A 9953-nucleotide genomic window follows, 5' to 3' on the forward strand; every position below is an offset into this window, starting at 1 on the left:
CTTTCCCAGGAACTGAAATTCCCTTGGTTTTCCTCCATGTCTCTCGCACCTCCTTGGCCTGGGTTAGCTTACAACGTCACCCAGTGAGCCCCTTGAACGTGAGCCATAGGGCCACACTTACATCCAGCTCTTGAATCATGCAGAAATAAATCACCCTGAAGAAGGGCACTGTATTCCAGTTAAAATATTTACTGATATGCAAGATATGCTATGTGGCACGTGATGCCACATAGAGTGATGATTTATCGTCTGTCTGCAGAGGTGGCTGAATCCCAGATAAGGGATGACAGATGAAGGGCCTCTGTGGTGCCAGATGCTTCTACTTCAGTTTGGAATCTGTCCTCATGGAATTCCAGCCTTATTATCTGGTTTCACTTTTAGGATGGCACATTTTGTATGTGCCTTTACAGAACGTGTGCTGATTACCTACTTTCCATGTGGGTTTCCACTAGGGTTTCTCACCAGTGGCACTACTGACCTTTTGGACCAGATAGATGACTCTTTGTTTTGGGAACTGTCCTGTTCATCGTAAGATGGTTCACTGGCCTCTACCCACTGGGTGCCAGAAGCACCTTCTTCCATTTGTCACAATCAAAAAAAGTGTTTGGGAATTGCCAATTATGCCCTGAGGGACAAAACTTCCCCTAGTTGAGAACCCCTGGTTTAGAGAAATCACCAAGTTTGGACATTTGGTCTTTGGAAGATACTTTTTTCTTCCATCATTGTCTGAAAAAAATACATGCAAGTTCACCATCTATGTATCTTTTTTTTTTTTTTAAAGAGAGAGAGAGAAGTGGAGCAGAGGAAGAAGGAGAAAGAGATGTGGGGGTTCGAACTCACAACCCTGAGATCATGACCTGAGCTAAAATCAAGAATCAGACGCTTAACTGACTGAGCCCCCAAGGTTCCCCACCACTACCTGTCTATCTTTAAACTCCCAAATAATTGAGAAGTTTTCTCCGGCAACTGCTAGGCTTAGGCCATTATTTCAGGTAAGTTTCTGTAACTATTGCTTCTGACCTGTTTACCTCCCTCTTATGAGGGCCCTTGTGATTACATGGGGCCCACCTGGGTAACCCAAGACAATCGCCCCATCCCAAGAGCTCTAACTTAATCACACCAGCAAAGAGCCCTTTGCCACATGAAGTGACATATTCACAGGCTCTGGATATTTTTGGGGACGATTATTCTATCACAGTCCTTGAAAGATTTCAATCAGCAGAGCCCCACCTGCCAACCAGCCCTAGACATGTAGTATGAGCAAACGATAAACATTTATGGCATCCACTCACTAAGATTTAGGGGCTCATCTGTTATGGGTACACAATTTAGCCCACATTTACATGGAGTTTCATTTCTGTCTCTGTTTATATGTTGCAAAGTTTAAAAATAACAGTATTAAATATGGCCATTTTCTACATAAAGCACGCTTTTAAGTAGTATACCCATAAATAATCAATCTATGGACAAACCAAGGAGATTTTTATTGTTGTTCCTAAACAAAAGTAACGTTGATCTGCAAACTAGACCTAAAAATAAATATTGCACATATTCAAGACCCTAACAAAAGTCTTTTCTGAGTCTGAAAAATCTTCACAGATTCCCTTTGGCCCAAAAAACTAACCAGTTAGCAATGTGGATTTACTTAGATGTTGAATCGGATGAAAGTGAGGGAGAAAACAACTCACTGGAAGATGATTAAAGTTAATTTTGTTTTTCCTCAAAGTTGGGGGGAAAGGGACCTGACCATTGAAATGAAAACATTGAGTTTCCAAACATAATCCTTTTAATTTCTATAATTACGTCAAAGGTCATGAAAAGTAGAGTAACTAATATCTGACAATGCTGAAATGCAGAGTCCGAGGTGGACCACGACCCACACATCTTCGTAAGTCAGGTGGACATGTGGATACGTCAGTCTCTGTCCGAAGCAGTGTTTTGCCCCTCTAATGGGTAAGAAGTCTTCAGTACATACCTCTAATAGTGTACTCACCGAAGTGTAATGAGCATTACAATACCTACAGACACAAAAAGAACATACAGTGAAATAAATAACATTTCTAAATGCCCTGCTAATCATGATGGTATCATACTACACTCATTAATATTTTAGGACACAATATGCCTTAAGGAAGGGCTCTTTGTTTGGGCGCCTGGGTGGCTCAGTCGGTTAAATGTCTGCCTTCAGCTCAGGTCATGATCCCAGGGTCCTGGGATCAGCACCACATTGGGTTCCCTGCTAAGTGGGGAGTCTGCTTCTCCCTCTTCCTCTGCCCCCCTCCCTGCTTGTGCTCTCTCACGCTCTCTCTCAAATAAATAAATAAACCCTTTAAAAAATAGAAGAAAATTCTTTAAAATTTAAAGAAAAGAGGAGAGGCTCCTGGTAAATGATAGCAGGTGTGAATCCAATTGTAAACTTGGTAATTTTGAATATTTTTGCCCAGCTTTTCTGTCAGATCTAATTTGGCTCATGTTATTTTTACCTTTTAATGTGGATAGCAGAGTTTGTTTTAGGAGTGAAAGTGTCTGTTTTGTCATTTTTGTTGTTTGTTTGCATTTGTGTTACTGTTTTCACTTCGATCCATGGTTTTCTTGCAGGAAATCTTTTCCGTTACTTGTTTATTTTATGAGAGTTATTTTAATTAAAACCAGTGACTGTTATTGAAAAATGTGCTCATAGACCTGGGCAGGCATAAACTGTAATACATCACACTGTACTGAAAGCAAATGCAAGAATGAGGAAACCACCTTCAACCCTCCTGTGTTCTGGAACTTCCAGAGTCTCCTCAGAGTGGCTCCACATGATACAACCAGGACACAAGAGCATCCAACGTTTGGATCAAGTGAGGTTGCCCATGTCAATCCAAGTTCTTAGTATTCTAGCACTTTTGGAATGCACGTGCCATACTCTGTAGAACTCTAATACAAGCCCCTCTTACTGATGGGGATATGCCCCAAGACCCTAGTGGATGCCTGAAGCCATAGGTTGGACTGAACCCCATATTTACTATGTCTTTTTCCTATACATACAGTCAAGTTTAACTTATAAATTAGGCGCAATAAGAGGTTAACAATAACTAATAATAAAATAGAACAAATGTTAACAATATACCATCATCAAAAGTTACGTAAACATGTTCTCTCTTGATCAAAATATCTTGTGGGGTACTTACCCTTCTTCTTGAGGTGAGATGATAAAATGCCTCTGTGATGAGATGAAGTGAGGCGAATGACAGAGGCATTGGGACATGGCGTTTGGCAGCTACTGACCTTCTGACCACGCGTCAGACGGAGGCTCGTCGGCTTCCAGTCTGCAGTTGACTGTGGGTAACTGAAACCACAAAAAGCAAAAGCCGCAGACAAGGGGGGCATACTGTATAAATAACCGAGATGCAAGTTTTTAAAAAGGCTTTTGCAAGAGCGATGAATTCAGGTCCATGACAGAAGATCTATAATCTATTCAATTAGCATTACTCTCATAAAACACATGACAAAAACCTGAAGCCCAGAGAGGCTGGCTGACTTTGCCTTGATCCTACAGATGGCTCTTGGCAATTAGACACCAAGCCAGACACCAAATCCTATGCACCTCAGGCCAACATGATTCCCATTACACCACAAGGTTATGAATGAGTAAATTTAGCCATTTGGTGACTTGAATTAAGTTCTGCTGGTCTCCCTTCAGCATACGGCTATATGATGAGGTAGAAACACTCAACGCCAAAACAAGGAGAAGAAGCCAGAAGGTCCAGCTCTGGAGATGGGAGAAGATTTTTAGCTCTTTGCAAGATATGAACAGGGATAGTTTGTCTTTCCACAGTGTCTCTCGTCCCCAGTAACTGTTTGTCTCACTGACACGGTCTTTAGTTTGATTGATTGATTGATTGACTGACTGATTAAGATCCTCCTGAAAAGAGCTCTTTTGTGTCTCCCCTTCCAGATAGTCAAGGACATTACATTCAATGTCACATTGATTATATTGATATATATTGATTATATTCAAGGACACCATCCAGAAAAGTGTCTGGTGTAGCAATATATGAGGAATGATGAAATGTCCCCGGAAATGTAGTAAGATGAAGATAATTCTGCTTCTCTCCTGTATCAGTAAATTTCAACCAGGGAAGCAAGACCACTAGGAGTATTGTAGGATAGATTAGTATTATGGTGCTAGACCTTACACAGTTTGGGGAGGAGCTGAGGAAGAAAAGTTTCCAAAAGTACCAGAGGAAAATCCTACCCAGCCCTGGTGGACAAGTCAGAGCTCGCTGATGTTGGGTGAAATCAACGGCTGGAGAGGAACTACAAAGAGGCTGGTGTAGAAGCCTCTGGAAGGTTGTCAGCTCTTTGTGGCTTCCACTTCTGTGAGCTCACAGCAGAGCACCTCATGGTAGGTCTGAGTCACCACTGGTCAGTAGGGCCAGGAGTCGGGAAGAAGAGCTGGATTCAGAGTGGGAAAAGCTTGAACAAAATGGAACCCACTGGGACCTCTGCGGCCATTCCTGGCCGCTTCTGCTGACTTCCAAAATGGCTGCTGCTTCGTTTCCGCCTCTCAAATATCCTACATACGTCTCTTGTGGCAACCATAACTCTGAAGCATCCAGGATATTCCTGTACCCGGGTATCTGGACAAGGCAGTTCCAATTTAGCTAAGTCAACACTGTACAAAGCCACTGTAACTCCTCTCAGGGACAAACACCATGTGGCTGAAAGTGACACTTTGATAAGCTGCTTAGGGTAGAGGGCAAGATACTCAAGGATCTGGCCCCAGGTACAATCCACGATAAATATGTTGCCTTCTGAGGATGTGAGGCTATCTGCATGGCTTTGTGTGTGGAATATTCCAGTTTGGAGCCAGACCTGAATCATGGAGGGGAGGAAGCAAGGTGCCCCCTATGGCATTTCTTTGCTGTCTTTGCCTGCGGCAGGGTTCAGCTTCTCTAGGACGAAACCTGGAACAATTTATAGAATATAGGTTTGGGGAGAAACCTACAATCACTATTAAAAATTTACATGTAGGGGTGCCTGGGTGGCTCAGTGGGTTAAAGCCTCTGCCTTCGGCTCGGGTCATGGTCCCAGGGTCCTGGGATCGAGCCCCGCATTGGGCTCTCTGCTTGGCAGGGAGCCTGCCTCCCTTCCTCTCTCTCTGCCTGTCTATCTGTCTACTTGTAATCTCTGTATGTCAAATAAATAAATAAATAAATAAATAAATAAATCAATCAATCTAAAAAAATTTTTTGTTACATGTAAATGCTCTTGCTCTTTGGGCCAGCAATACCCTTGCTGAGAATTTTGCTCTCACCACTTACGAACCATGTGAATTTGTACATACTTACAGATGTGCAAAATTCTGTTACTGGTGAATTCCTTGCAGCCTAAGCAAAAATGAGAAACAACCCTAGCATTTATCTACGGGGACCTAGTTAAATAAAATGTGGCTCATCCACAGGACAGAATTCTATGAAGCTAGGAAAAAAAAGAATAAGAAAATTTTCTATGGTAGGAGTGCCTGGGTGGCTCAGTCGGTTAAGCGTCTGACTTCAGCTCAGGTGATGATCTCACGGTCCTGGGATGGAGCCCTGGTCAGACTCTCTGCTCAGTGGGGAGTCTGCTTGTCCCTCTGCTCTCTACGCCCTCCCTGGCTCATGCTCTCTCTCTCTCTCAAATAAATAAATAAAATGTTAAAAAAGAGAGAGAGAGAGAGTGTGTGTGTGTGTGTGTGTGTTTTCTTTGCTAATGTAGAAATACCTCTGGTATCGGTAGGGAAAAAAATGAAGAAGAAAAAAAAGAGATAGATGCAGAACAATGTTTATAGTCTCCCTTTTGTGTAAGACAAAAAGGAAAATAACTCTACACATTTGGATTTGCTCATATGTTCAAGTCATGGAAAGGATCCAAGAAACTAACAGAAGTGGTTGCCTATGGGGTGGGGGTGGGGATGGGGTGGCAGGAGCATGGTAGACGAGGACAGGGATGGGAACCAGAGTTCTCCGTGTACATCTTTGTCTATAGTTTTGATTTTTAAGCCATCTTAGTGCTTCACATATTCAAAAAATAAATTAATGAAAAAATTAAATTCAGGTTGCCTTCAAAGAAAGAGAAAAAAAAGAATTTGAGGAAGCATCAAATTACTAGCCTGCCTGGCAAAGCCAATATCTAGGTCAGACCCTGTCTCCTCTTCGCCCAACCACTTGTCTCAATGTGGGGAACAAACTCTGTCACATGGGTCACAGTCCAGAGCCTCATGTGGGGCAACCCATACCAGCTGAAGCCACGCTGTTGCACAGTTCCTTCATTCTCTTTCTTCTGCTTTCCTCTCCTCCTCTTTTCAAATTTATGAACCCCATTTTGTTGATGGGGAAACTGAGGCACAGAGAGGTGAAGGACTTCCCCAAAAGTCACACAGCTTGCAAGGGATGTACCCTTGACCCCAGGCTGTTTGATTCCAAACATTGGGTCACTACACTGCATTACTGTACTGATTTATTTATTCACGTTATTTACTTAACTATTTTGGTTATTGTGTACCTCCTCCCACTGAAAAACAAGCTCCTTGAGAAAATGGATTTTTGTTCTCTTCAGTCCACAGCTGTATCCCCCAGGACCTACAGAAGTCCGGGGCTATACTAGGTCCTCAAATATTTATTAAATTATATAGCTCCTGTGACTTCAAGCCCTTCTTTCTGGATCTAAGGTGAAAACAAGAATTTTTTAAGGTTTTATTTATTTATTTGAGACAGAGCGAGAGAGAGAGAGAACACAAGCCATGAGAAGAGGCCGAGGGAGAAGCAGACTCCCCAGGTGAGCAGGGAGCCTGACTTCGGGCTCGACCCCAGGACCCTGAGATCATAACCTGCACCGAAAGCAAGAGTTGGAGGTCTAACAGACTGAGCCACCCTGGCACCCCGGGGAAAACAAATTGTAATAAGGGTAGATTGGTTATGCAGCATTCGCCCAGCAAATAAGAACCTCTTCCTTCCCATCTTGACTCTGTTCTGCAGTAAGCAGGATGCAATATATATAAGGCACACAGTGATTGTTTTCAATATTGGGCTTCCGATTTAGAACCGAGAGTGTCACACAGCTGTGTAATTGCTCACTAAGATAATAATCTGGCATTCTGGATGCTGGAATTTGCAGTGATGCTGTCAGGACCTTCCCAGAGACAATCGAAGCTGGGAAGACCTATATGAATCTAGGTGGAAAGTGCATGGAAGTTCATGGCCAGCATCATGTGTTATTACAATCTAGTACTGCTTGTTGTGACTTCAGAGGACCCCCAAAATAGCACCTCATCTAATCTCAGAAGGGCTTGAGGGGAAATAGACGACAACAACAAAAAGACAGAAGGAAACCAAAACATCATGTTTACGCCTAAAAAAGCTGACATTGCAGAATGTGTGGCTTGGATTTAAGAGAGAAATGTTTTCTTAATACTAAACCCCAGAACTAGGCAAACTCACCCATGGATGACTACAGACCTCCCCAGGCAGGGCCTTGGCTTTAAACTTATGCCGTGAAGGGGCGTCTGGGTGGCTCAGTCGGTTAAGCATCTGCCCCGGGATCGAGCCCCACATCATGTTCCCTGTTCAGTTGGGAGTCATCTTCTCCCTCTGTCCCTCCACAACCCGCCCCCTCCCCCAACTCATGAGCTCTCTCTCTCTCTGAAACAAATAAAATCCTTAAAAACAAACAAACAAACAAACAACCTATGGCGTGAAGGAACAGAGCAGGATACACATTTTGTGTTGGTCCACCAGCTCCAAAGAGGACTACAGAGGGAAGGGTTGGTTACTCTATCCAGCTGTGGGTACTCTAAACCTGATGTGGGAAACAAAGGAAAGTGAAAAATGAAATTTACTTACTACTTACAGCCCACTGACAAGTCCTTAAAACAGGCAGAGTGACATTCCTCTAGGAACTCAGCTGCCTTGATGTTAATAATTTATTAAGGGTGAAAAGCAAACTTAGCCCAACCCCCCAAGACCCTGAGTTGACTTCTGCATAAAAATTCTTTTGGAAACTTCCTTTATCTCTACCCCCCACCAACATATATGTTGGCAATCATCCCCCAAGCACATGACCCACCAAGATACATCTGAAGGGTCTCACGACCAAGTTTGTACTAGACAGTAATAAACGACCTTTCCCCAACAATAGCTAGCCCCTTCAAGGTACTGGAAACCTTGCTTCCAACATTCCTTAGAGATTTTTGCTATCCTTAACCCCCTCCCAACCTGAGAGTATATAACAGGCCACTCCTCATGACCCAGTGCAGCTCCTTCTGTGCCAATGGGTCCTGTCTTGGTGCTTTCATAAAGCCACCTTTTTGCACCAAAGATGTCTCAAGAATTTTTTCATGGTTGTTGGCTCCAAACCCCAACATCTTTCCTACATCAAACCCACTAGTTACCCAAATCACTGCATCTCCCCAAGGAAAGAGTGGGTGAGAATGCAGAGATGGGAAGGTATCACATGGTGGATACCCCGTTCAATGGAAGGAAGCATTAAGAGTGAGGATGACATTTAACTTCAACAGCCGTGTCCCAGGGGCCACTGGACTGCTCTCAAAAGAACCTCAATTACATTTCCACCTTATGAATTTGGTGTTACAGAATACGCAGTAATCTCCTACAGCTACCATGTTGTCTTGTAGTTATCACAGCTAAAACTGGATTGAAATCCTAGAATTTTCCAGTCAAAATCGAAACTTCAAAGTTAAGCCAGACTACTTCTCTCCTTTCTGCAGATCATGAGACTGAGGCTCAGAGATGTGGTGGGATGTGTTGTCCTATCACAGAAATGCAGGTCACCCAGGCCTTGTTCTTTTTTTTTTAAATCTCAAGCCACAGCCTTTATCTATCCAATGGCCTGTTTTTCTGCTTGTCATCAAATTGTCCCTCATGTCAAAAAAGAGAAGGAAAGGAAAACCTATCCCAATAATGAGAAACAAAAATATAATACACATGTCTATGTCACGGCCAAGACTATGCAGTCGGGCTATGAAATGTTCCTGGAGAAGACAGAAGTGGTTTTTCTAAATGATGGAAGATGAGGGCCTTGTCAACTCTCACTGTGCCTTTTGTGATTTGATACTCCTCACTGAAATCTTTTATCTATCCAAGTCTGTGGTACTATAGTTAGCTAAGTCTCTCTGTTCAGGGAGACTTAGCTTTCTACTGCCATAAAATTCAAGAGAACTAGGCAGATTTTTATGGGAACATAAGCTCAGTATCCTAATGACGTCTGTTTTAAATTATTTATGCACAGCTCAAACCTCCTAGGCATTGTTTAAAAAAAAATCCTACATTATTATGAATCATATGAGCTCATTCTCAATGAATGGTAAAAGAAATGAGTGTTATCTTCAGAAACCTGAAGGAGAGGGACATCTTATTTCAAGATTCTTTCACTTCCTACAATGCAATGTATACGTAGGGATGGCTAGAAATAGGGCCCAATATAAAGATCATAAATCATCATGTTTGAAAATAGAAATAAAGAATATATTCAACATTATAATAGTATAGTATAATAATAGCAATGATTTTTTTTATTCTGTATATCCATAATTACTGCAAAAGTCATCCAATTTATTTGTTTATTCCCATGCTTACTATAAAAAGCTAATGGTATATTTTAAATTATAGAAAGTTTAGGTGGCTACAGAAACTTTCTATGGTGCTCCTGGGTGGCTCAGTTGGTTACGCTCCAACCCCTGATTTTGGTTCAGGTCATGATCTCAAGGTCATGAGATGAAGCCTCCGTGGGGGCTCTGAACTCAGTGGGGAGTCTGCTGGAAGTCTTCCTCTCCCTCTGCCCCATCCCCTGGGCTCACATTCTATTTCTCTCTCAAATAAATAAGTCTTAAAAATAAAATAAGGAGGCGCCTGGGTGGCTCAGTAAGTTAAAGCCTCTGCCTTCAGTTCAGGTCATGATCCCAGGGTCCTGGA

The sequence above is a fragment of the Lontra canadensis genome, unplaced genomic scaffold (genome assembly GCF_010015895.1).
Source record: "Lontra canadensis isolate GAN:19392208 unplaced genomic scaffold, GSC_riverotter_1.0 scaffold1, whole genome shotgun sequence".
NCBI classification, from domain to species: Eukaryota; Metazoa; Chordata; class Mammalia; order Carnivora; family Mustelidae; genus Lontra; species Lontra canadensis.